Below are 25465 nucleotides of genomic sequence, written 5' to 3' on the forward strand. Positions count from 1 at the left end.
GAAGTACTGTGTATCGGTTCATCGAGCTCCTAATTTATCCCTCCACCCCTCCTTTTTCCCTCGGGTAACCATCACTGTGTTTTCCAGGTCTGTGAGCCTGTTCTGTTTCGCACATAGATTCAGTGGTAGTACTTTTGAGATTCCACGTATCTTTGTGTTTCTCTGTCGGACATACTTCACGAAGCGTAATATCTCGGGGAGCAGTCTTGTGGCAGCAAATGGCAATAGTTCATTCTTTTTTATTGATGGCTGAGTGATAGCTCGTACTACATAGATACGACCTCTTCTTGTACTGGCCACCCGTTGACGGGCACTTGGGTTTTTTTTCCGTGTCTTGGCTAGTGCAAATAGTGCCGCTGTGAACGTGGAGGTGCCTGGGCCTTTCTGAACTCTTGTTTCGCCATTTCCGGGTACGTACCCAGGAGTGGGATTGCTGGATCAGACGGGACTTCTCCTTGGCCTCTTTCAACCTCAACCCCTCCTCCCCCCACCCCCGCCGCCACACACACTGAGGCTGGATGGTTTCTCCCGATGAGAGGTGATGTGTGTCTCTGGGGCAGTAGAATGCCCCACCCGATTCGGACCCCACCTAGCCCCTGTGGTGCACTCCGTTTCTGTTGTTCTCTTGCCCGCCTCCTACCCACCGCCCCCAGTAACAACCCATGCTTGGCCTGACCACCTTGCCGCACAGCACACCAGTCTGGGGCGCTCACCCGCCACCCCACCGCGAAGGGGTCCTCTCCCACCATCTTCACGCCCCACAGCCCGTTCACACACCCCGCCCTTCCCCCCAGCCTGCAGGCCCTGACCCCTCTCCCCGCCACCTGCCCCTTGTATCCCAGGCCCGCCTGTCACATGTCCTGCCCGGAAGTCTCACTTCTGCCAGCGCTCCTCAGACTCACCCTACTCCAGGCCCACTCCGCCCCCTGATCTGACCCACCCGCAAACACGTGCCCGGCCGGGTACCACCACCGCACCAAGCTTCTGCTGAGCCCCTGCCTGAGCGGCCAGCCGCTCTCCCGGGCCAGGTCCCCGCCAGCCCAACACCTCCCCGCTCCTGCCCGCGCTCCAGCCAGACACCCCAGGTCCTTCCTCGCACCTCCCAGCACGCGGCCCACCGCCGCCCTCTCTCCATGGGCTCGTTCTGCTCCGTTCCCTAGCCCGCGTGGGGTGGCCACCGACCACGGCCACAAACACCTTCATCCCACACTGTCAGCCACCCCCAAGGCACCGGCAAGGGCGTTCAGGAAACCTGCTGCGGTGTTGCGAAGCACCCGTCTGCGCACCGGTGCTCCTTTCCACAGGGGATCCGCGCTGTCAGAAGGCACCGCGTGTGACAGCGCCGTCGGTGCCGCCGCCGCTGTCGCCGTGGGGGAGAAGCAGTGCTGCTGGAGAGTCAAACACAGGCGGGGGCGTTTGCTCGTGGACACAGCCTCGGCGGGGAGAGGCGCCGCCCCGGCCATTCGTGTTTGGGGCTGAGGCAAGCGTGTGAAAACGAAGACACGGGACGTCGAAGGCCTCGAGTGGGCGCGCGCCAGTGCGGCCAAAAGGTGTGGCCGGGCAGGGAGGGTGGACGTTGCCTGGCAGGGCTTGGGCTGCAGGTGCAGGGCACCGGGCGGCTGTTGTCGGGCAGGGCGCGACGCCGAGGCCGCGGAGCAAGCGTGGCCTAAAGCGGGATGTGGACGGTGTGAGGTAGAGAGGAAGAAGAAAGGCTTCCCTGACCGGGAATCGAACCCGGGCCGCGGCGGTGAGAGCGCCGAATCCTAACCACTAGACCACCAGGGAGCGTCGGGCTCTAACACGCCTCCTGCTCGACCCATAGCAGCCGCTCGGCGCCACCTTGGCGCCAAGATCCGGCTTTCCAAGTCCAGCCACGCGCCGCCCCTGGCAATCCACGTGTCCTCCGTCCTTCCTGCTTGCAGCACCCTCAGAACACTGCGCGCCTGCTTCTCGCACACACAAGAAGAGCCGCTAGGGCCGCCGAGCTCCCTGCTCCCAGCTCTCCCTCACAGGCCCCCCGGCCGGCCGGCCGGCCGCCCGCGGAGCGCGGCAAAAGGTCAGCCCGCTGCGTTGGCCGGAATCGAACCCGGGTCAACTGCTTGGAAGGCAGCTATGCTCACCACTATACCACCAACGCTGCACAGCCCGGGCGCCCCGAGACGCCGGCACCGGGCTCGCCCGAGCGCACTCTCGCCGCCGCTTCCTCCTCCCCCTCCTCCTCCTCCTCCTCCTCCGACTCCTTCTCTTCCGACTCCTCCTCCTTCTCTTCCTCCTCCTGCTCCCCTTTCTCTTCCTCGTCGTCCTCCTCCTCCTTAGCCGCCGCCGCCGCCGCCGCCTGGAGCAGCCCTGCCCCGACGCCACGCCGGCCGGCAGCTCTGTGACGTCACAGACGCCACCAAGGCCCCCCGGCGCCCCACCCGCGCCAGCCCCACGAAGCTGCCCTAGACCACCCGCCCGATCGCCTCAGGGTGGCGCTCTCGCTGCCTTGCTGCTCCAGGTCCCTCGGCTCCACGCCGCGGCCCGCCCCCGCCCCCGGCGCACGCATCTTCCAGCACCCCGGCTCGCCAAAGCCCTTCTCCACCCGGCGCCTGGCCAGGCCACTTCCCGCACCGACAGGGGACGGCACTCATCCGCCTCCCACCCGTCCCGGCAGCTGGGCACCTATGCAGCTGTGCATAGCTGCGCAGCCTTGCGTCGCGACGCAAGGAGCCCACGGAGACAGCCACTTTGGGCGGGCCGCAACGTCATCGAGAGCTTGTGGTGTCCAGAGGAGGCCGTCGCTCGGCCGTGGCGACTGAGTGCCCGGCGACGAGGAAGGGCTGGAGGGGGTCGAGGGTGGGCAGGCTGGGCACGCGCTGGGGCCCTGCGCCTCGCTGGAGGACGGAGGGCACAGGGCGGACAAGCAGGGTCCTTGGGAGATAGGCGGCGGGACAGAGAGCGGCGCCAGCCACCAAAAGGGGGCGTGTTGCCTCCCCGTCGGGGAATCGAACCCCGGTCTCCCGCGTGACAGGCGGGATACTCACCACTATACTAACGAGGACGGCGGCCACCGCCCCGCGCCCGGACGCTCTCGGGCTGACTGCCGACGCCTCCCCCTGCCCTCCGGCCCCCTGCCCACCACGGGCGCCCGGCACGTGCCCGAGCCGACCCAACGCACACCAACCGCGTCCTCCAAAGCAGCAGCCCCGACCCGACAGGGACCCGGACCCGAGTGGCGCTGAAAGCTCCGAGTGCGCGCTGCCTATTGCCTCCGACGAGGGGATCGCGCCGGGAGGAGGGGGCCCGAGACCGAAAGCAAGGCTGCGAGGAGGGGGTGGGCGCGCGCCTGGCCATGGCCGGCGAGGGGAGGCGCGGGTGGGGGGCCGGTGGCAGGGGCTGGCAAGACGCGGCCCGGCTCCGTCCGGGGCCAGGGCTGGGCGAGGACGCCACCGCGGCGGAGCCAGGCGCGTCGTCTGGCCTTGCTCCCCGTCGGCCGCCGCGCGCCCGCTCCGTCGCTCCCCCACACGGCCGCGCGCCTGGCGCGGAGCACCGCGTCCCGCCAAGGGCACCGGGCTGCGCGTCGCGTCGGGTCCCAGCCAGCCGAGCGGCCACGCGCACGCCCAGGCCCGCCGTCAGGATGGCCGAGCGGTCTAAGGCGCTGCGTTCAGGTCGCAGTCTCCCCTGGAGGCGTGGGTTCGAATCCCACTCCTGACAAGCCAGCCTTTTGGCCCGCCCGACAAACGCACCCGGCCCTATGGCAGCGCTTTACTGCCTTCCAGTCCGTTCGCGCCTTGCACTCTTGCCGCCTCTCCAAACTGCGGCCCGGACATCCACGCCTCTCAGACGCGGGACCTTCTCAGCCACGGCCGCGGGCCTGGCAGAAACGGCCCGCTACGAACCCTCCGGCCACGGGCTTTCCGGAAAAACGCCCTCCCCGCCAGCTCCTACGCCCCCTCCTACCTGCACCCACACCAGGAAGCCTTCAGTCCTTCGCAGCACATCTTTCCTCACCTGCTGGCGGCTGCTGCTGCTGGTCTTCCTGCCTGCCTGCCTGCCTGCCTGCCTTCGCCCCTCCCACCCACGCCTCTCCCCCGCCCCACCCCGCCCCACCGCCACACGCAGAACGGCCGCGTGTGGAAAGCCCTCCACGCCTCGCCCGCCCTCCGACTTCTGCCTGGTGAACAGCGGACTCGTTCTCACAGCCTTTCTTCCACTTCCGCCAGCAGCAGCTCTCCCTCTTTCCAACATCCTGTCCTTCCCGCCAGACCCAACGGCCTGCCTGCCCATTCCATTCCCTCCACAGCCACAGCGAGGTGGCCGCCGACAGCGTCCTGACTGCCTTGTGGTGCGTGCCCTCGGTGCTTTTTCGCCTTGGGACCCTGGCCGGACCACACCTGCCTGCCTGCCTGCCTGCGTCGGAGCCGGGCGGCGGCTGAGAGGAACGTCGGTGCTCAGCCGCACCGCCACGCCTCGCCTGCCCTGACCGGGATTCGGGCGCGGGCCAGGCCGGTTCGCCTCCTGGCTTCGCCTGGCGACACCGACAGTCAATCGGCTCCGTGGACGGCAGAGAAAGCGCAGGACGGGCCGAGCCCGTGGACGGCAGAGAAAGCGCAGGACGGGCCGAGCCCGCCTGCGTCCCTCCATCCTTCGGTGCTTCCGACCGCCTCGCGCCCTGGGGTCGCCAGAGTGCCCGGAGCCTCTCATTCAGGTGGCCCGTCGGCCTCCTGCTCAAATGGAGCCCATGCCACGCGGCGAGCAGTGACCAGGGTCCGGCGGTTGGCGGCGAGCGCCGCTGGGGCAGCGTTGGGCGCCGCTGGGGCAGCGGCGGGCGCCGGCGGCCATCGGTGCATGGGTGGTTCAGTGGTAGAATTCTCGCCTGCCACGCGGGAGGCCCGGGTTCGATTCCCGGCCCATGCAGACGCAGCGTCCCCTTTTGGTGCCCGCAGCCCCAAAGCGGAGCTGGGTTTCCCAGCTGCCACACTCAAGGCACCGGTCCTGCAACAGCTCGCTCACCACCGTACCTTCCCGGCCCCTGTCCTTCCACGCAGACGCCCCCACCCCCACACACACCCGGGAGCCAGGCCTCCAGGACCTGACACCTCGCGGGCTCAGCCACTCTTTCGCCCAGACCCCTTCCTTGTCCTTGTTCTCTTCCTGACCCCGACCCCGCTTGTGTCCCGCTTGTCACCGTAAGGAACACCCCACGCTGGCACCCGCACAGCCCAACCTCTTCACCTTTCGCCACGTGTCCAAGCTCTCTGCCTCACTCTGCCCCACTCCGAAAATTATACTATCTTTGCACAACCAGCAGCAAGCAAGTCGCCACCTCTGGGAGCGATACATCCCAGTTTCCTAGAGAGTCCAAAAGCGCTCACTTGCACGAGGAGTTCCAAAGAAGTCCACACTATCATCGCAGACTACACTCTAGATTCACGTTTTGACCCTCAACAGAAACACGTTTCCAACACCGGCCCGCTCTCCACCGCTACTGCCACCAGCGCCATCAGCACGACAAACACCACCCCCTCCCCTGAACCTCTGCTCCCACCAACAGCATCAGCCCTCGGGACAGCACCCCCAGCACCACCACCTCAGCCTCCTGCCTATTCCACAAACACCCCCCTCCCCCCCTCCTATCTCGCCACTTTTCCCCCCCGATCCTTTCCAAATCCTACGTTGTCAAGGATCCTGCCCTTGCCTCTGTCCCGTTGCCCTCTTGTTTCCCCCTTCGTCGTCTTCTCCTTTTCGTAGCAGTATGGTTGGTTTAAACATTGTGTTACTTTCTGGTGTACAGCAAAGTGATTCAGTTATATGTCCTTTTCCAGGTTATTTTCCGTTATACGTTATCACGACACATGAATACAGTTCCCTGTGCTGTACGGTAAATCCTTGTTGCTTGTGTGCTTTATGTATAGTACTTCCTCTCTGTTAATCACAGCTCCGGAATTTCCCCTGCCCTACACTTTCCCCTTGGGTAACGAACAGTGTGTTTTCTATGTCTGTGTGTCTGTCTCTCTTTGGCACATACGTTCGTTTGTAGTACGCTTTAGAGTCCCCGTATCTTTGTGCTTCTCTGCCTGACTTACGTCGCTGAGTGTAATATACTCTAGGTCCCTCCTTCTTGGTGCAAATGGCAGTATCTCACTCTTTTGTATGGCTGAGTAATATTCCACAGCAAAGTAATATTGCACAGCAAAGCAGATACTGTTTCCCATGTCTAATAACGTTTCAGATTGCTTTCCATGATAGCTTACTACACGATATTGAATATCATTCCCTGTGTTATACTGGAAATCCTTGTTGCTTATGTCTTTTTTTTTTTTTTTTTTTTGCAGTACGCGGGCCTCTCACTGCTGTGGCCTCTCCCGTTGCGGAGCACAGGCTCCGGACGCGCAGGCTCAGCGGCCATGGCTCACGGGCCCAGCCGCTCCGCGGCATGTGGGATCTTCCCGGACCGGGGCACGAACCCGTGTCCCCTGCATCGGCAGGCAGACTCTCAACCACTGCGCCACCAGGGAAGCCCCCTGCTTATGTCTTTTATATGAAGTACGGTGTATCTGTTCATCGCAGCTCCTAATTTATGTCTCCACCCCTGCCTTTCTCCTCGGGTAACCATCAGTGTGTTTTCTCTGTCTGGGAGTCTGTTTCTCTTTTGCACATACATTCTTTTCTATTACGTTTTAGATTCCACGTATCTTTGTGCTTCTCTGTCAGACTTACTTCACCAAGTGTAATAATCTCTAGGACCATCCTTAGTGTGGCAAATGGCAATATTTCATTTTCTGAAATGGCTGAGTAATACTCCCCAGTACATATATACCACATCCTTTTCTGTCAGCCGACTGCTGATGGGCACATGGGCTTTTTCTGTGTCTTGGCTGTGGCACGTAGCGCAGCTACAAACACGGGGGTGCGTGGATCTCTCCAAACAACAGTTTTTCTCTTTGGCGGCTGTGTACCCACGACGGCGATTGCTGGATCATCTGATGGCTCAGTTTCTCCTATTTATTTATTTATATATTTATTTATTTACTTACTTACTTTTAAGGACTAGTACTTGTGGTTTAGGAAGAAGAGTTGAGTAACCACATGGAGTTAGTTTCAGGTGTACAGCAAAGGGGATACTGTTTTCCATGTCTAATATTGTTTCAGATTGATTTCCAGTATAGGTTATTGCAGGATATTGAATATCATTCCCTGTGTTATTCTGTAAATCCTTGTTGCTTATCTCCTTTATATGAAGTACTGTGTATCGGTTCATCGAGCTCCTAATTTATCCCTCCACCCCTCCTTTTTCCCTCGGGTAACCATCACTGTGTTTTCCAGGTCTGTGAGCCTGTTTCTGTTTCGCACATAGATTCAGTGGTAGTACTTTTGAGATTCCACGTATCTTTGTGTTTCTCTGTCGGACATACTTCACGAAGCGTAATATTCTCGGGGAGCAGTCTTGTGGCAGCAAATGGCAATAGTTCATTCTTTTTTATTGATGGCTGAGTGATAGCTCGTACTACATAGATACGACCTCTTCTTGTACTGGCCACCCGTTGACGGGCACTTGGGTTTTTTTCCGTGTCTTGGCTAGTGCAAATAGTGCCGCTGTGAACGTGGAGGTGCCTGGGCCTTTCTGAACTCTTGTTTCGCCATTTCCGGGTACGTACCCAGGAGTGGGATTGCTGGATCAGACGGGACTTCTCCCTTGGCCTCTTTCAACCTCAACCCCTCCTCCCCCCACCCCCGCCGCCACACACACCTGAGGCTGGATGGTTTCTCCCGATGAGAGGTGATGTGTGTCTCTGGGGCAGTAGAATGCCCCCACCCGATTCGGACCCCCACCTAGCCCCTGTGGTGCACTCCGTTTCTGTTGTTCTCTTGCCCGCCTCCTACCCACCGCCCCCAGTAACAACCCATTGCTTGGCCTGACCACCTTGCCGCACAGCACACCAGTCTGGGGCGCTCACCCGCCACCCCACCGCGAAGGGGTCCTCTCCCACCATCTTCCACGCCCCACAGCCCGTTCACACACCCCGCCCTTCCCCCCAGCCTGCAGGCCCTGACCCCTCTCCCCGCCACCTGCCCCTTGTATCCCAGGCCCGCCTGTCACATGTCCTGCCCGGAAGTCTCACTTCTGCCAGCGCTCCTCAGACTCACCCTACTCCAGGCCCACTCCGCCCCCTGATCTGACCCACCCGCAAACACGTGCCCGGCCGGGTACCACCACCACACCAAGCTTCTGCTGAGCCCCTGCCTGAGCGGCCAGCCGCTCTCCCGGGCCAGGTCCCCGCCAGCCCAACACCTCCCGCTCCTGCCCGCGCTCCAGCCAGACACCCCAGGTCCTTCCTCGCACCTCCCAGCACGCGGCCCACCGCCGCCCTCTCTCCATGGGCTCGTTCTGCTCCGTTCCCTAGCCCGCGTGGGGTGGCCACCGACCACGGCCACAAACACCTTCATCCCACACTGTCAGCCACCCCCAAGGCACCGGCAAGGGCGTTCAGGAAACCTGCTGCGGTGTTGCGAAGCACCCGTCTGCGCACCGGTGCTCCTTTCCACAGGGGATCCGGCGCTGTCAGAAGGCACCGCGTGTGACAGCGCCGTCGGTGCCGCCGCCGCTGTCGCCGTGGGGGAGAAGCAGTGCTGCTGGAGAGTCCAAACACAGGCGGGGGCGTTTGCTCGTGGACACAGCCTCGGCGGGGAGAGGCGCCGCCCCGGCCATTCGTGTTTGGGGCTGAGGCAAGCGTGTGAAAACGAAGACACGGGACGTCGAAGGCCTCGAGTGGGCGCGCGCCAGTGCGGCCAAAAGGTGTGGCCGGGCAGGGAGGGTGGACGTTGCCTGGCAGGGCTTGGGCTGCAGGTGCAGGGCACCGGGCGGCTGTTGTCGGGCAGGGCGCGACGCCGAGGCCGCGGAGCAAGCGTGGCCTAAAAGCGGGATGTGGACGGTGTGAGGTAGAGAGGAAGAAGAAAGGCTTCCCTGACCGGGAATCGAACCCGGGCCGCGGCGGTGAGAGCGCCGAATCCTAACCACTAGACCACCAGGGAGCGTCGGGCTCTAACACGCCTCCTGCTCGACCCATAGCAGCCGCTCGGCGCCACCTTGGCGCCAAGACCCGGCCTTTCCAAGTCCAGCCACGCGCCGCCCCTGGCAATCCACGTGTCCTCCCGTCCTTCCTGCTTGCAGCACCCTCAGAACACTGCGCGCCTGCTTCTCGCACACACAAGAAGAGCCGCTAGGGCCGCCGAGCTCCCTGCTCCCAGCTCTCCCTCACAGGCCCCCGGCCGGCCGGCCGGCCGGCCGCCCGCGGAGCGCGGCAAAAGGTCAGCCCGCTGCGTTGGCCGGGAATCGAACCCGGGTCAACTGCTTGGAAGGCAGCTATGCTCACCACTATACCACCAACGCTGCACAGCCCGGGCCGCCCCGAGACGCCGGCACCGGGCTCGCCCGAGCGCACTCTCGCCGCCGCTTCCTCCTCCCCCTCCTCCTCCTCCTCCTCCTCCGACTCCTTCTCTTCCGACTCCTCCTCCTTCTCTTCCTCCTCCTGCTCCCCTTTCTCTTCCTCGTCGTCCTCCTCCTCCTTAGCCGCCGCCGCCGCCGCCGCCTGGAGCAGCCCTGCCCCGACGCCACGCCGGCCGGCAGCTCTGTGACGTCACAGACGCCACCAAGGCCCCCCGGCGCCCCACCCGCGCCAGCCCCACGAAGCTGCCCTAGACCACCCGCCCGATCGCCTCAGGGTGGCGCTCTCGCTGCCTTGCTGCTCCAGGTCCCTCGGCTCCACGCCGCGGCCCGCCCCCGCCCCCGGCGCACGCATCTTCCAGCACCCCGGCTCGCCAAAGCCCTTCTCCACCCGGCGCCTGGCCAGGCCACTTCCCGCACCGACAGGGGACGGCACTCATCCGCCTCCCACCCGTCCCGGCAGCTGGGCACCTATGCAGCTGTGCATAGCTGCGCAGCCTTGCGTCGCGACGCAAGGAGCCCACGGAGACAGCCACTTTGGGCGGGCCGCAACGTCATCGAGAGCTTGTGGTGTCCAGAGGAGGCCGTCGCTCGGCCGTGGCGACTGAGTGCCCGGCGACGAGGAAGGGCTGGAGGGGGTCGAGGGTGGGCAGGCTGGGCACGCGCTGGGGCCCTGCGCCTCGCTGGAGGACGGAGGGCACAGGGCGGACAAGCAGGGTCCTTGGGAGATAGGCGGCGGGACAGAGAGCGGCGCCAGCCACCAAAAGGGGGCGTGTTGCCTCCCCGTCGGGGAATCGAACCCCGGTCTCCCGCGTGACAGGCGGGGATACTCACCACTATACTAACGAGGACGGCGGCCACCGCCCCCGCGCCCGGACGCTCTCGGGCTGACTGCCGACGCCTCCCCCTGCCCTCCGGCCCCCTGCCCACCACGGGCGCCCGGCACGTGCCCGAGCCGACCCAACGCCACACCAACCGCGTCCTCCAAAGCAGCAGCCCCCGACCCGACAGGGACCCGGACCCGAGTGGCGCTGAAAGCTCCGAGTGCGCGCTGCCTATTGCCTCCGACGAGGGGATCGCGCCGGGAGGAGGGGGCCCGAGACCGAAAGCAAGGCTGCGAGGAGGGGGTGGGCGCGCGCCTGGCCATGGCCGGCGAGGGGAGGCGCGGGTGGGGGCCGGTGGCAGGGGCTGGCAAGACGCGGCCCGGCTCCGTCCGGGGCCAGGGCTGGGCGAGGACGCCACCGCGGCGGAGCCAGGCGCGTCGTCTGGCCTTGCTCCCCGTCGGCCGCCGCGCGCCCGCTCCGTCGCTCCCCCACACGGCCGCGCGCCTGGCGCGGAGCACCGCGTCCCGCCAAGGGCACCGGGCTGCGCGTCGCGTCGGGTCCCAGCCAGCCGAGCGGCCACGCGCACGCCCAGGCCCGCCGTCAGGATGGCCGAGCGGTCTAAGGCGCTGCGTTCAGGTCGCAGTCTCCCCTGGAGGCGTGGGTTCGAATCCCACTCCTGACAAGCCAGCCTTTTGGCCCGCCCGACAAACGCACCCGGCCCTATGGCAGCGCTTTACTGCCTTCCAGTCCGTTCGCGCCTTGCACTCTTGCCGCCTCTCCAAACTGCGGCCCGGACATCCACGCCTCTCAGACGCGGGACCTTCTCAGCCACGGCCGCGGGCCTGGCAGAAACGGCCCGCTACGAACCCTCCGGCCACGGGCTTTCCGGAAAAACGCCCTCCCCGCCAGCTCCTACGCCCCCTCCTACCTGCACCCACACCAGGAAGCCCTTCAGTCCTTCGCAGCACATCTTTCCTCACCTGCTGGCGGCTGCTGCTGCTGGTCTTCCTGCCTGCCTGCCTGCCTGCCTGCCTTCGCCCCTCCCACCCACGGCCTCTCCCCCGCCCCACCCCGCCCCCACCGCCACACGCAGAACGGCCGCGTGTGGAAAGCCCTCCACGCCTCGCCCGCCCTCCGACTTCTGCCTGGTGAACAGCGGACTCGTTCTCACAGCCTTTCTTCCACTTCCGCCAGCAGCAGCTCTCCCTCTTTCCAACATCCTGTCCTTCCCGCCAGACCCAACGGCCTGCCTGCCCATTCCATTCCCTCCACAGCCACAGCGAGGTGGCCGCCGACAGCGTCCTGACTGCCTTGTGGTGCGTGCCCTCGGTGCTTTTTCGCCTTGGGACCCTGGCCGGACCACACCTGCCTGCCTGCCTGCCTGCGTCGGAGCCGGGCGGCGGCTGAGAGGAACGTCGGTGCTCAGCCGCACCGGCCACGCCTCGCCTGCCCTGACCGGGATTCGGGCGCGGGCCAGGCCGGTTCGCCTCCTGGCTTCGCCTGGCGACACCGACAGTCAATCGGCTCCGTGGACGGCAGAGAAAGCGCAGGACGGGCCGAGCCCGTGGACGGCAGAGAAAGCGCAGGACGGGCCGAGCCCGCCTGCGTCCCTCCATCCTTCGGTGCTTCCGACCGCCTCGCGCCCTGGGGTCGCCAGAGTGCCCGGAGCCTCTCATTCAGGTGGCCCGTCGGCCTCCTGCTCAAATGGAGCCCATGCCCACGCGGCGAGCAGTGACCAGGGTCCGGCGGTTGGCGGCGAGCGCCGCTGGGGCAGCGTTGGGCGCCGCTGGGGCAGCGGCGGGCGCCGGCGGCCATCGGTGCATGGGTGGTTCAGTGGTAGAATTCTCGCCTGCCACGCGGGAGGCCCGGGTTCGATTCCCGGCCCATGCAGACGCAGCGTCCCCTTTTGGTGCCCGCAGCCCCAAAGCGGAGCTGGGTTTCCCAGCTGCCACACTCAAGGCACCGGTCCTGCAACAGCTCGCTCACCACCGTACCTTCCCGGCCCCTGTCCTTCCCACGCAGACGCCCCCACCCCACACACACCCGGGAGCCAGGCCTCCAGGACCTGACACCTCGCGGGCTCAGCCACTCTTTCGCCCAGACCCCTTCCTTGTCCTTGTTCTCTTCCTGACCCCGACCCCGCTTGTGTCCCGCTTGTCACCGTAAGGAACACCCCACGCTGGCACCCGCACAGCCCAACCTCTTCACCTTTCGCCACGTGTCCAAGCTCTCTGCCTCACTCTGCCCCCACTCCGAAAATTATACTATCTTTGCACAACCAGCAGCAAGCAAGTCGCCACCTCTGGGAGCGATACATCCCAGTTTCCTAGAGAGTCCCAAAAGCGCTCACTTGCACGAGGAGTTCCAAAGAAGTCCACACTATCATCGCAGACTACACTCTAGATTCACGTTTTGACCCTCAACAGAAACACGTTTCCAACACCGGCCCGCTCCTCCACCGCTACTGCCACCAGCGCCATCAGCACGACAAACACCACCCCCTCCCCTGAACCTCTGCTCCCACCAACAGCATCAGCCCTCGGGACAGCACCCCCAGCACCACCACCTCAGCCTCCTGCCTATTCCCACAAACACCCCCCTCCCCCCTCCTATCTCGCCACTTTTCCCCCCCGATCCTTTCCAAATCCTACGTTGTCAAGGATCCTGCCCTTGCCTCTGTCCCGTTGCCCTCTTGTTTCCCCCTTCGTCGTCTTCTCCTTTTCGTAGCAGTATGGTTGGTTTAAACATTGTGTTACTTTCTGGTGTACAGCAAAGTGATTCAGTTATATGTCCTTTTCCAGGTTATTTTCCGTTATACGTTATCACGACACATGAATACAGTTCCCTGTGCTGTACGGTAAATCCTTGTTGCTTGTGTGCTTTATGTATAGTACTTCCTCTCTGTTAATCACAGCTCCGGAATTTCCCCTGCCCTACACTTTCCCCTTGGGTAACGAACAGTGTGTTTTCTATGTCTGTGTGTCTGTCTCTCTTTGGCACATACGTTCGTTTGTAGTACGCTTTAGAGTCCCCGTATCTTTGTGCTTCTCTGCCTGACTTACGTCGCTGAGTGTAATATACTCTAGGTCCCTCCTTCTTGGTGCAAATGGCAGTATCTCACTCTTTTGTATGGCTGAGTAATATTCCACAGCAAAGTAATATTGCACAGCAAAGCAGATACTGTTTCCCATGTCTAATAACGTTTCAGATTGCTTTCCATGATAGCTTACTACACGATATTGAATATCATTCCCTGTGTTATACTGGAAATCCTTGTTGCTTATGTCTTTTTTTTTTTTTTTTTTTTGCAGTACGCGGGCCTCTCACTGCTGTGGCCTCTCCCGTTGCGGAGCACAGGCTCCGGACGCGCAGGCTCAGCGGCCATGGCTCACGGGCCCAGCCGCTCCGCGGCATGTGGGATCTTCCCGGACCGGGGCACGAACCCGTGTCCCCTGCATCGGCAGGCAGACTCTCAACCACTGCGCCACCAGGGAAGCCCCCTGCTTATGTCTTTTATATGAAGTACGGTGTATCTGTTCATCGCAGCTCCTAATTTATGTCTCCACCCCTGCCTTTCTCCTCGGGTAACCATCAGTGTGTTTTCTCTGTCTGGGAGTCTGTTTCTCTTTTGCACATACATTCTTTTCTATTACGTTTTAGATTCCACGTATCTTTGTGCTTCTCTGTCAGACTTACTTCACCAAGTGTAATAATCTCTAGGACCATCCTTAGTGTGGCAAATGGCAATATTTCATTTTCTGAAATGGCTGAGTAATACTCCCCAGTACATATATACCACATCCTTTTCTGTCAGCCGACTGCTGATGGGCACATGGGCTTTTTCTGTGTCTTGGCTGTGGCACGTAGCGCAGCTACAAACACGGGGGTGCGTGGATCTCTCCAAACAACAGTTTTTCTCTTTGGCGGCTGTGTACCCACGACGGCGATTGCTGGATCATCTGATGGCTCAGTTTCTCCTATTTATTTATTTATATATTTATTTATTTACTTACTTACTTTTAAGGACTAGTACTTGTGGTTTAGGAAGAAGAGTTGAGTAACCACATGGAGTTAGTTTCAGGTGTACAGCAAAGGGGATACTGTTTTCCATGTCTAATATTGTTTCAGATTGATTTCCAGTATAGGTTATTGCAGGATATTGAATATCATTCCCTGTGTTATTCTGTAAATCCTTGTTGCTTATCTCCTTTATATGAAGTACTGTGTATCGGTTCATCGAGCTCCTAATTTATCCCTCCACCCCTCCTTTTTCCCTCGGGTAACCATCACTGTGTTTTCCAGGTCTGTGAGCCTGTTTCTGTTTCGCACATAGATTCAGTGGTAGTACTTTTGAGATTCCACGTATCTTTGTGTTTCTCTGTCGGACATACTTCACGAAGCGTAATATTCTCGGGGAGCAGTCTTGTGGCAGCAAATGGCAATAGTTCATTCTTTTTTATTGATGGCTGAGTGATAGCTCGTACTACATAGATACGACCTCTTCTTGTACTGGCCACCCGTTGACGGGCACTTGGGTTTTTTTCCGTGTCTTGGCTAGTGCAAATAGTGCCGCTGTGAACATGGAGGTGCCTGGGCCTTTCTGAACTCTTGTTTCGCCATTTCCGGGTACGTACCCAGGAGTGGGATTGCTGGATCAGACGGGACTTCTCCCTTGGCCTCTTTCAACCTCAACCCCTCCTCCCCCCACCCCCGCCGCCACACACACCTGAGGCTGGATGGTTTCTCCCGATGAGAGGTGATGTGTGTCTCTGGGGCAGTAGAATGCCCCCACCCGATTCGGACCCCCACCTAGCCCCTGTGGTGCACTCCGTTTCTGTTGTTCTCTTGCCCGCCTCCTACCCACCGCCCCCAGTAACAACCCATTGCTTGGCCTGACCACCTTGCCGCACAGCACACCAGTCTGGGGCGCTCACCCGCCACCCCACCGCGAAGGGGTCCTCTCCCACCATCTTCCACGCCCCACAGCCCGTTCACACACCCCGCCCTTCCCCCCAGCCTGCAGGCCCTGACCCCTCTCCCCGCCACCTGCCCCTTGTATCCCAGGCCCGCCTGTCACATGTCCTGCCCGGAAGTCTCACTTCTGCCAGCGCTCCTCAGACTCACCCTACTCCAGGCCCACTCCGCCCCCTGATCTGACCCACCCGCAAACACGTGCCCGGCCGGGTACCACCACCACACCAAGCTTCTGCTGAGCCCCTGCCTGAGCGGCCAGCCGCTCTCCCGGGCCAGGTCCCCGCCAGCCCAACACCTCCCGCTCCTGCCCGCGCTCCAGCCAGACACCCCAGGTCCTTCCTCGCACCTCCCAGCACGCGGCCCACCGCCGCCCTCTCTCCATGGGCTCGTTCTGCTCCGTTCCCTAGCCCGCGTGGGGTGGCCACCGACCACGGCCACAAACACCTTCATCCCACACTGTCAGCCACCCCCAAGGCACCGGCAAGGGCGTTCAGGAAACCTGCTGCGGTGTTGCGAAGCACCCGTCTGCGCACCGGTGCTCCTTTCCACAGGGGATCCGGCGCTGTCAGAAGGCACCGCGTGTGACAGCGCCGTCGGTGCCGCCGCCGCTGTCGCCGTGGGGGAGAAGCAGTGCTGCTGGAGAGTCCAAACACAGGCGGGGGCGTTTGCTCGTGGACACAGCCTCGGCGGGGAGAGGCGCCGCCCCGGCCATTCGTGTTTGGGGCTGAGGCAAGCGTGTGAAAACGAAGACACGGGACGTCGAAGGCCTCGAGTGGGCGCGCGCCAGTGCGGCCAAAAGGTGTGGCCGGGCAGGGAGGGTGGACGTTGCCTGGCAGGGCTTGGGCTGCAGGTGCAGGGCACCGGGCGGCTGTTGTCGGGCAGGGCGCGACGCCGAGGCCGCGGAGCAAGCGTGGCCTAAAAGCGGGATGTGGACGGTGTGAGGTAGAGAGGAAGAAGAAAGGCTTCCCTGACCGGGAATCGAACCCGGGCCGCGGCGGTGAGAGCGCCGAATCCTAACCACTAGACCACCAGGGAGCGTCGGGCTCTAACACGCCTCCTGCTCGACCCATAGCAGCCGCTCGGCGCCACCTTGGCGCCAAGACCCGGCCTTTCCAAGTCCAGCCACGCGCCGCCCCTGGCAATCCACGTGTCCTCCCGTCCTTCCTGCTTGCAGCACCCTCAGAACACTGCGCGCCTGCTTCTCGCACACACAAGAAGAGCCGCTAGGGCCGCCGAGCTCCCTGCTCCCAGCTCTCCCTCACAGGCCCCCGGCCGGCCGGCCGGCCGGCCGCCCGCGGAGCGCGGCAAAAGGTCAGCCCGCTGCGTTGGCCGGGAATCGAACCCGGGTCAACTGCTTGGAAGGCAGCTATGCTCACCACTATACCACCAACGCTGCACAGCCCGGGCCGCCCCGAGACGCCGGCACCGGGCTCGCCCGAGCGCACTCTCGCCGCCGCTTCCTCCTCCCCCTCCTCCTCCTCCTCCTCCTCCGACTCCTTCTCTTCCGACTCCTCCTCCTTCTCTTCCTCCTCCTGCTCCCCTTTCTCTTCCTCGTCGTCCTCCTCCTCCTTAGCCGCCGCCGCCGCCGCCGCCTGGAGCAGCCCTGCCCCGACGCCACGCCGGCCGGCAGCTCTGTGACGTCACAGACGCCACCAAGGCCCCCCGGCGCCCCACCCGCGCCAGCCCCACGAAGCTGCCCTAGACCACCCGCCCGATCGCCTCAGGGTGGCGCTCTCGCTGCCTTGCTGCTCCAGGTCCCTCGGCTCCACGCCGCGGCCCGCCCCCGCCCCCGGCGCACGCATCTTCCAGCACCCCGGCTCGCCAAAGCCCTTCTCCACCCGGCGCCTGGCCAGGCCACTTCCCGCACCGACAGGGGACGGCACTCATCCGCCTCCCACCCGTCCCGGCAGCTGGGCACCTATGCAGCTGTGCATAGCTGCGCAGCCTTGCGTCGCGACGCAAGGAGCCCACGGAGACAGCCACTTTGGGCGGGCCGCAACGTCATCGAGAGCTTGTGGTGTCCAGAGGAGGCCGTCGCTCGGCCGTGGCGACTGAGTGCCCGGCGACGAGGAAGGGCTGGAGGGGGTCGAGGGTGGGCAGGCTGGGCACGCGCTGGGGCCCTGCGCCTCGCTGGAGGACGGAGGGCACAGGGCGGACAAGCAGGGTCCTTGGGAGATAGGCGGCGGGACAGAGAGCGGCGCCAGCCACCAAAAGGGGGCGTGTTGCCTCCCCGTCGGGGAATCGAACCCCGGTCTCCCGCGTGACAGGCGGGGATACTCACCACTATACTAACGAGGACGGCGGCCACCGCCCCCGCGCCCGGACGCTCTCGGGCTGACTGCCGACGCCTCCCCCTGCCCTCCGGCCCCCTGCCCACCACGGGCGCCCGGCACGTGCCCGAGCCGACCCAACGCCACACCAACCGCGTCCTCCAAAGCAGCAGCCCCCGACCCGACAGGGACCCGGACCCGAGTGGCGCTGAAAGCTCCGAGTGCGCGCTGCCTATTGCCTCCGACGAGGGGATCGCGCCGGGAGGAGGGGGCCCGAGACCGAAAGCAAGGCTGCGAGGAGGGGGTGGGCGCGCGCCTGGCCATGGCCGGCGAGGGGAGGCGCGGGTGGGGGCCGGTGGCAGGGGCTGGCAAGACGCGGCCCGGCTCCGTCCGGGGCCAGGGCTGGGCGAGGACGCCACCGCGGCGGAGCCAGGCGCGTCGTCTGGCCTTGCTCCCCGTCGGCCGCCGCGCGCCCGCTCCGTCGCTCCCCCACACGGCCGCGCGCCTGGCGCGGAGCACCGCGTCCCGCCAAGGGCACCGGGCTGCGCGTCGCGTCGGGTCCCAGCCAGCCGAGCGGCCACGCGCACGCCCAGGCCCGCCGTCAGGATGGCCGAGCGGTCTAAGGCGCTGCGTTCAGGTCGCAGTCTCCCCTGGAGGCGTGGGTTCGAATCCCACTCCTGACAAGCCAGCCTTTTGGCCCGCCCGACAAACGCACCCGGCCCTATGGCAGCGCTTTACTGCCTTCCAGTCCGTTCGCGCCTTGCACTCTTGCCGCCTCTCCAAACTGCGGCCCGGACATCCACGCCTCTCAGACGCGGGACCTTCTCAGCCACGGCCGCGGGCCTGGCAGAAACGGCCCGCTACGAACCCTCCGGCCACGGGCTTTCCGGAAAAACGCCCTCCCCGCCAGCTCCTACGCCCCCTCCTACCTGCACCCACACCAGGAAGCCCTTCAGTCCTTCGCAGCACATCTTTCCTCACCTGCTGGCGGCTGCTGCTGCTGGTCTTCCTGCCTGCCTGCCTGCCTGCCTGCCTTCGCCCCTCCCACCCACGGCCTCTCCCCCGCCCCACCCCGCCCCCACCGCCACACGCAGAACGGCCGCGTGTGGAAAGCCCTCCACGCCTCGCCCGCCCTCCGACTTCTGCCTGGTGAACAGCGGACTCGTTCTCACAGCCTTTCTTCCACTTCCGCCAGCAGCAGCTCTCCCTCTTTCCAACATCCTGTCCTTCCCGCCAGACCCAACGGCCTGCCTGCCCATTCCATTCCCTCCACAGCCACAGCGAGGTGGCCGCCGACAGCGTCCTGACTGCCTTGTGGTGCGTGCCCTCGGTGCTTTTTCGCCTTGGGACCCTGGCCGGACCACACCTGCCTGCCTGCCTGCCTGCGTCGGAGCCGGGCGGCGGCTGAGAGGAACGTCGGTGCTCAGCCGCACCGGCCACGCCTCGCCTGCCCTGACCGGGATTCGGGCGCGGGCCAGGCCGGTTCGCCTCCTGGCTTCGCCTGGCGACACCGACAGTCAATCGGCTCCGTGGACGGCAGAGAAAGCGCAGGACGGGCCGAGCCCGTGGACGGCAGAGAAAGCGCAGGACGGGCCGAGCCCGCCTGCGTCCCTCCATCCTTCGGTGCTTCCGACCGCCTCGCGCCCTGGGGTCGCCAGAGTGCCCGGAGCCTCTCATTCAGGTGGCCCGTCGGCCTCCTGCTCAAATGGAGCCCATGCCCACGCGGCGAGCAGTGACCAGGGTCCGGCGGTTGGCGGCGAGCGCCGCTGGGGCAGCGTTGGGCGCCGCTGGGGCAGCGGCGGGCGCCGGCGGCCATCGGTGCATGGGTGGTTCAGTGGTAGAATTCTCGCCTGCCACGCGGGAGGCCCGGGTTCGATTCCCGGCCCATGCAGACGCAGCGTCCCCTTTTGGTGCCCGCAGCCCCAAAGCGGAGCTGGGTTTCCCAGCTGCCACACTCAAGGCACCGGTCCTGCAACAGCTCGCTCACCACCGTACCTTCCCGGCCCCTGTCCTTCCCACGCAGACGCCCCCACCCCACACACACCCGGGAGCCAGGCCTCCAGGACCTGACACCTCGCGGGCTCAGCCACTCTTTCGCCCAGACCCCTTCCTTGTCCTTGTTCTCTTCCTGACCCCGACCCCGCTTGTGTCCCGCTTGTCACCGTAAGGAACACCCCACGCTGGCACCCGCACAGCCCAACCTCTTCACCTTTCGCCACGTGTCCAAGCTCTCTGCCTCACTCTGCCCCCACTCCGAAAATTATACTATCTTTGCACAACCAGCAGCAAGCAAGTCGCCACCTCTGGGAGCGATACATCCCAGTTTCCTAGAGAGTCCCAAAAGCGCTCACTTGCACGAGGAGTTCCAAAGAAGTCCACACTATCATCGCAGACTACACTCTAGATTCACGTTTTGACCCTCAACAGAAACACGTTTCCAACACCGGCCCGCTCCTCCACCGCTACTGCCACCAGCGCCACCAGCACGACAAACACCACCCCCTCCCCTGAACCTCTGCTCCCACCAACAGCATCAGCCCTCGGGACAGCACCCCCAGCACCACCACCTCAGCCTCCTGCCTATTCCCACAAACACCCCCCTCCCCCCTCCTATCTCGCCACTTTTCCCCCCCGATCCTTTCCAAATCCTACGTTGTCAAGGATCCTGCCCTTGCCTCTGTCCCGTTGCCCTCTTGTTTCCCCCTTCGTCGTCTTCTCCTTTTCGTAGCAGTATGGTTGGTTTAAACATTGTGTTACTTTCTGGTGTACAGCAAAGTGATTCAGTTATATGTCCTTTTCCAGGTTATTTTCCGTTATACGTTATCACGACACATGAATACAGTTCCCTGTGCTGTACGGTAAATCCTTGTTGCTTGTGTGCTTTATGTATAGTACTTCCTCTCTGTTAATCACAGCTCCGGAATTTCCCCTGCCCTACACTTTCCCCTTGGGTAACGAACAGTGTGTTTTCTATGTCTGTGTGTCTGTCTCTCTTTGGCACATACGTTCGTTTGTAGTACGCTTTAGAGTCCCCGTATCTTTGTGCTTCTCTGCCTGACTTACGTCGCTGAGTGTAATATACTCTAGGTCCCTCCTTCTTGGTGCAAATGGCAGTATCTCACTCTTTTGTATGGCTGAGTAATATTCCACAGCAAAGTAATATTGCACAGCAAAGCAGATACTGTTTCCCATGTCTAATAACGTTTCAGATTGCTTTCCATGATAGCTTACTACACGATATTGAATATCATTCCCTGTGTTATACTGGAAATCCTTGTTGCTTATGTCTTTTTTTTTTTTTTTTTTTTTTTGCAGTACGCGGGCCTCTCACTGCTGTGGCCTCTCCCGTTGCGGAGCACAGGCTCCGGACGCGCAGGCTCAGCGGCCATGGCTCACGGGCCCAGCCGCTCCGCGGCATGTGGGATCTTCCCGGACCGGGGCACGAACCCGTGTCCCCTGCATCGGCAGGCAGACTCTCAACCACTGCGCCACCAGGGAAGCCCCCTGCTTATGTCTTTTATATGAAGTACGGTGTATCTGTTCATCGCAGCTCCTAATTTATGTCTCCACCCCTGCCTTTCTCCTCGGGTAACCATCAGTGTGTTTTCTCTGTCTGGGAGTCTGTTTCTCTTTTGCACATACATTCTTTTCTATTACGTTTTAGATTCCACGTATCTTTGTGCTTCTCTGTCAGACTTACTTCACCAAGTGTAATAATCTCTAGGACCATCCTTAGTGTGGCAAATGGCAATATTTCATTTTCTGAAATGGCTGAGTAATACTCCCCAGTACATATATACCACATCCTTTTCTGTCAGCCGACTGCTGATGGGCACATGGGCTTTTTCTGTGTCTTGGCTGTGGCACGTAGCGCAGCTACAAACACGGGGGTGCGTGGATCTCTCCAAACAACAGTTTTTCTCTTTGGCGGCTGTGTACCCACGACGGCGATTGCTGGATCATCTGATGGCTCAGTTTCTCCTATTTATTTATTTATATATTTATTTATTTACTTACTTACTTTTAAGGACTAGTACTTGTGGTTTAGGAAGAAGAGTTGAGTAACCACATGGAGTTAGTTTCAGGTGTACAGCAAAGGGGATACTGTTTTCCATGTCTAATATTGTTTCAGATTGATTTCCAGTATAGGTTATTGCAGGATATTGAATATCATTCCCTGTGTTATTCTGTAAATCCTTGTTGCTTATCTCCTTTATATGAAGTACTGTGTATCGGTTCATCGAGCTCCTAATTTATCCCTCCACCCCTCCTTTTTCCCTCGGGTAACCATCACTGTGTTTTCCAGGTCTGTGAGCCTGTTTCTGTTTCGCACATAGATTCAGTGGTAGTACTTTTGAGATTCCACGTATCTTTGTGTTTCTCTGTCGGACATACTTCACGAAGCGTAATATTCTCGGGGAGCAGTCTTGTGGCAGCAAATGGCAATAGTTCATTCTTTTTTATTGATGGCTGAGTGATAGCTCGTACTACATAGATACGACCTCTTCTTGTACTGGCCACCCGTTGACGGGCACTTGGGTTTTTTTCCGTGTCTTGGCTAGTGCAAATAGTGCCGCTGTGAACATGGAGGTGCCTGGGCCTTTCTGAACTCTTGTTTCGCCATTTCCGGGTACGTACCCAGGAGTGGGATTGCTGGATCAGACGGGACCTCTCCCTTGGCCTCTTTCAACCTCAACCCCTCCTCCCCCCACCCCCGCCGCCACACACACCTGAGGCTGGATGGTTTCTCCCGATGAGAGGTGATGTGTGTCTCTGGGGCAGTAGAATGCCCCCACCCGATTCGGACCCCCACCTAGCCCCTGTGGTGCACTCCGTTTCTGTTGTTCTCTTGCCCGCCTCCTACCCACCGCCCCCAGTAACAACCCATTGCTTGGCCTGACCACCTTGCCGCACAGCACACCAGTCTGGGGCGCTCACCCGCCACCCCACCGCGAAGGGGTCCTCTCCCACCATCTTCCACGCCCCACAGCCCGTTCACACACCCCGCCCTTCCCCCCAGCCTGCAGGCCCTGACCCCTCTCCCCGCCACCTGCCCCTTGTATCCCAGGCCCGCCTGTCACATGTCCTGCCCGGAAGTCTCACTTCTGCCAGCGCTCCTCAGACTCACCCTACTCCAGGCCCACTCCGCCCCCTGATCTGACCCACCCGCAAACACGTGCCCGGCCGGGTACCACCACCACACCAAGCTTCTGCTGAGCCCCTGCCTGAGCGGCCAGCCGCTCTCCCGGGCCAGGTCCCCGCCAGCCCAACACCTCCCGCTCCTGCCCGCGCTCCAGCCAGACACCCCAGGTCCTTCCTCGCACCTCCCAGCACGCGGCCCACCGCCGCCCTCTCTCCATGGGCTCGTTCTGCTCCGTTCCCTAGCCCGCGTGGGGTGGCCACCGACCACGGCCACAAACACCTTCATCCCACACTGTCAGCCACCCCCAAGGCACCGGCAAGGGCGTTCAGGAAACCTGCTGCGGTGTTGCGAAGCACCCGTCTGCGCACCGGTGCTCCTTTCCACAGGGGATCCGGCGCTGTCAGAAGGCACCGCGTGTGACAGCGCCGTCGGTGCCGCCGCCGCTGTCGCCGTGGGGGAGAAGCAGTGCTGCTGGAGAGTCCAAACACAGGCGGGGGCGTTTGCTCGTGGACACAGCCTCGGCGGGGAGAGGCGCCGCCCCGGCCATTCGTGTTTGGGGCTGAGGCAAGCGTGTGAAAACGAAGACACGGGACGTCGAAGGCCTCGAGTGGGCGCGCGCCAGTGCGGCCAAAAGGTGTGGCCGGGCAGGGAGGGTGGACGTTGCCTGGCAGGGCTTGGGCTGCAGGTGCAGGGCACCGGGCGGCTGTTGTCGGGCAGGGCGCGACGCCGAGGCCGCGGAGCAAGCGTGGCCTAAAAGCGGGATGTGGACGGTGTGAGGTAGAGAGGAAGAAGAAAGGCTTCCCTGACCGGGAATCGAACCCGGGCCGCGGCGGTGAGAGCGCCGAATCCTAACCACTAGACCACCAGGGAGCGTCGGGCTCTAACACGCCTCCTGCTCGACCCATAGCAGCCGCTCGGCGCCACCTTGGCGCCAAGACCCGGCCTTTCCAAGTCCAGCCACGCGCCGCCCCTGGCAATCCACGTGTCCTCCCGTCCTTCCTGCTTGCAGCACCCTCAGAACACTGCGCGCCTGCTTCTCGCACACACAAGAAGAGCCGCTAGGGCCGCCGAGCTCCCTGCTCCCAGCTCTCCCTCACAGGCCCCCGGCCGGCCGGCCGGCCGCCCGCGGAGCGCGGCAAAAGGTCAGCCCGCTGCGTTGGCCGGGAATCGAACCCGGGTCAACTGCTTGGAAGGCAGCTATGCTCACCACTATACCACCAACGCTGCACAGCCCGGGCCGCCCCGAGACGCCGGCACCGGGCTCGCCCGAGCGCACTCTCGCCGCCGCTTCCTCCTCCCCCTCCTCCTCCTCCTCCTCCTCCGACTCCTTCTCTTCCGACTCCTCCTCCTTCTCTTCCTCCTTCTGCTCCCCTTTCTCTTCCTCGTCCTCCTCCTCCTCCTCAGCCGCCGCCGCCGCCGCCGCCGCCGCCGCTTGGAGCAGCCCTGCCCCGACGCCACGCCGGCCGGCAGCTCTGTGACGTCACAGACGCCACCAAGGCCCCCCGGCGCCCCACCCGCGCCAGCCCCACGAAGCTGCCCTAGACCACCCGCCCGATCGCCTCAGGGTGGCGCTCTCGCTGCCTTGCTGCTCCAGGTCCCTCGGCTCCACGCCGCGGCCCGCCCCCGCCCCCGGCGCACGCATCTTCCAGCACCCCGGCTCGCCAAAGCCCTTCTCCACCCGGCGCCTGGCCAGGCCACTTCCCGCACCGACAGGGGACGGCACTCATCCGCCTCCCACCCGTCCCGGCAGCTGGGCACCTATGCAGCTGTGCATAGCTGCGCAGCCTTGCGTCGCGACGCAAGGAGCCCACGGAGACAGCCACTTTGGGCGGGCCGCAACGTCATCGAGAGCTTGTGGTGTCCAGAGGAGGCCGTCGCTCGGCCGTGTCGACCGAGTGCCCGGCGACGAGGAAGGGCTGGAGGGCTGGAGGGTGTCGAGGATGGGCAGGCTGGGCACGCGCTGGGGCCCTGCGCCTCGCTGGAGGACGGAGGGCACAGGGCGGACAAGCAGGGTCCTTGGGAGATAGGCGGCGGGACAGAGAGCGGCGCCAGCCACCAAAAGGGGGCGTGTTGCCTCCCCGTCGGGGAATCGAACCCCGGTCTCCCGCGTGACAGGCGGGGATACTCACCACTATACTAACGAGGACGGCGGCCACCGCCCCCGCGCCCGGACGCTCTCGGGCTGCCTGCCGACGCCTCCCCGTGCCCTCCGGGCCCTGCCCACCACGGGCGCCCGGCACGTGCCCGAGCCGACCCAACGCCACACCAACCGCGTCCTCCAAAGCAGCAGCCCCCGACCCGACAGGGACCCGGACCCAAGTGGCGCTGAAAGCTTCGACTGCGCGCTGCTTATTGCCTCCGACGCGGGGATCGCGCCGGGAGGAGGGGGCCCGAGACCGAAAGCAAGGTTGCGAGGAGGGGGTGGGCGCGCGCCTGGCCATGGCCGGCGAGGAGAGGCGCGGGTGGGGGCCGGCGGCAGGGGCTGGCAACACGCGGCCCGTTTCAGTCCGGGGCCAGGGCTGGGCGAGGGCGCCACCGCGGCGGAGCCAGGCGCGTCGTCTGGCCTTGCTCCCCGTCGGCCGCCGCGCGCCCGCTCCGTCGCTCCCCCACACGGCCGCGTGCCTGGCCCGGAGCACAGCGTCCCGCCAAGGGCACCGGGCTTCGCTTCGCGTCGTGTTCCAGCCAGCCGAGCGGCCACGCGCACGCCCAGGCCCGCCGTCAGGATGGCCGAGCGGTGTAAGTCGCTGCGTTCAAGTCGCAGTCTCTCGTGTAAGCGTCGGTTCGAATCCTTTTCCTAACAAATGCCTCTGGCCTTACCGGAGTCTTTTAG

The 25465-nt window shown here is 63.2% G+C and overlaps 17 non-coding genes across 17 annotated transcripts; 6 read left to right on the top strand and 11 right to left on the bottom strand.

The window, feature by feature from the left end:
* Window positions 1-1713: 1713 nt before the first annotated feature.
* TRNAE-CUC (transfer RNA glutamic acid (anticodon CUC)) lies at window positions 1714-1785 on the bottom strand. The gene has a single exon. It is a non-coding gene; the product is annotated as a tRNA-Glu (tRNA).
* Window positions 1786-2969: 1184 nt separating this feature from the next.
* TRNAD-GUC (transfer RNA aspartic acid (anticodon GUC)) lies at window positions 2970-3040 on the bottom strand. Its single transcript has one exon. It is a non-coding gene; the product is annotated as a tRNA-Asp (tRNA).
* Window positions 3041-3610: 570 nt separating this feature from the next.
* On the top strand, window positions 3611-3693 carry TRNAL-CAG (transfer RNA leucine (anticodon CAG)). The gene has a single exon. It is a non-coding gene; the product is annotated as a tRNA-Leu (tRNA).
* A 1132-nt stretch (window positions 3694-4825) lies between these two features.
* TRNAG-GCC (transfer RNA glycine (anticodon GCC)) lies at window positions 4826-4896 on the top strand. The gene has a single exon. It is a non-coding gene; the product is annotated as a tRNA-Gly (tRNA).
* Window positions 4897-8940: 4044 nt separating this feature from the next.
* Window positions 8941-9012, bottom strand: TRNAE-CUC (transfer RNA glutamic acid (anticodon CUC)). The gene has a single exon. It is a non-coding gene; the product is annotated as a tRNA-Glu (tRNA).
* A 286-nt stretch (window positions 9013-9298) lies between these two features.
* On the bottom strand, window positions 9299-9370 carry TRNAG-UCC (transfer RNA glycine (anticodon UCC)). The gene has a single exon. It is a non-coding gene; the product is annotated as a tRNA-Gly (tRNA).
* Window positions 9371-10203: 833 nt separating this feature from the next.
* On the bottom strand, window positions 10204-10275 carry TRNAD-GUC (transfer RNA aspartic acid (anticodon GUC)). The gene has a single exon. It is a non-coding gene; the product is annotated as a tRNA-Asp (tRNA).
* Window positions 10276-10847: 572 nt separating this feature from the next.
* TRNAL-CAG (transfer RNA leucine (anticodon CAG)) lies at window positions 10848-10930 on the top strand. The gene has a single exon. It is a non-coding gene; the product is annotated as a tRNA-Leu (tRNA).
* Window positions 10931-12067: 1137 nt separating this feature from the next.
* TRNAG-GCC (transfer RNA glycine (anticodon GCC)) lies at window positions 12068-12138 on the top strand. Its single transcript has one exon. It is a non-coding gene; the product is annotated as a tRNA-Gly (tRNA).
* Window positions 12139-16185: 4047 nt separating this feature from the next.
* On the bottom strand, window positions 16186-16257 carry TRNAE-CUC (transfer RNA glutamic acid (anticodon CUC)). The gene has a single exon. It is a non-coding gene; the product is annotated as a tRNA-Glu (tRNA).
* Window positions 16258-16543: 286 nt separating this feature from the next.
* On the bottom strand, window positions 16544-16615 carry TRNAG-UCC (transfer RNA glycine (anticodon UCC)). Its single transcript has one exon. It is a non-coding gene; the product is annotated as a tRNA-Gly (tRNA).
* An 833-nt stretch (window positions 16616-17448) lies between these two features.
* On the bottom strand, window positions 17449-17520 carry TRNAD-GUC (transfer RNA aspartic acid (anticodon GUC)). The gene has a single exon. It is a non-coding gene; the product is annotated as a tRNA-Asp (tRNA).
* Window positions 17521-18092: 572 nt separating this feature from the next.
* Window positions 18093-18175, top strand: TRNAL-CAG (transfer RNA leucine (anticodon CAG)). The gene has a single exon. It is a non-coding gene; the product is annotated as a tRNA-Leu (tRNA).
* Window positions 18176-19312: 1137 nt separating this feature from the next.
* TRNAG-GCC (transfer RNA glycine (anticodon GCC)) lies at window positions 19313-19383 on the top strand. Its single transcript has one exon. It is a non-coding gene; the product is annotated as a tRNA-Gly (tRNA).
* A 4050-nt stretch (window positions 19384-23433) lies between these two features.
* TRNAE-CUC (transfer RNA glutamic acid (anticodon CUC)) lies at window positions 23434-23505 on the bottom strand. Its single transcript has one exon. It is a non-coding gene; the product is annotated as a tRNA-Glu (tRNA).
* A 282-nt stretch (window positions 23506-23787) lies between these two features.
* Window positions 23788-23859, bottom strand: TRNAG-UCC (transfer RNA glycine (anticodon UCC)). The gene has a single exon. It is a non-coding gene; the product is annotated as a tRNA-Gly (tRNA).
* An 850-nt stretch (window positions 23860-24709) lies between these two features.
* On the bottom strand, window positions 24710-24781 carry TRNAD-GUC (transfer RNA aspartic acid (anticodon GUC)). Its single transcript has one exon. It is a non-coding gene; the product is annotated as a tRNA-Asp (tRNA).
* Between the last annotated feature and the right edge of the window lie 684 nt (window positions 24782-25465).

The sequence above is a fragment of the Pseudorca crassidens genome, chromosome 2, assembly GCF_039906515.1.
Source record: "Pseudorca crassidens isolate mPseCra1 chromosome 2, mPseCra1.hap1, whole genome shotgun sequence".
NCBI classification, from domain to species: domain Eukaryota; kingdom Metazoa; phylum Chordata; class Mammalia; order Artiodactyla; family Delphinidae; genus Pseudorca; species Pseudorca crassidens.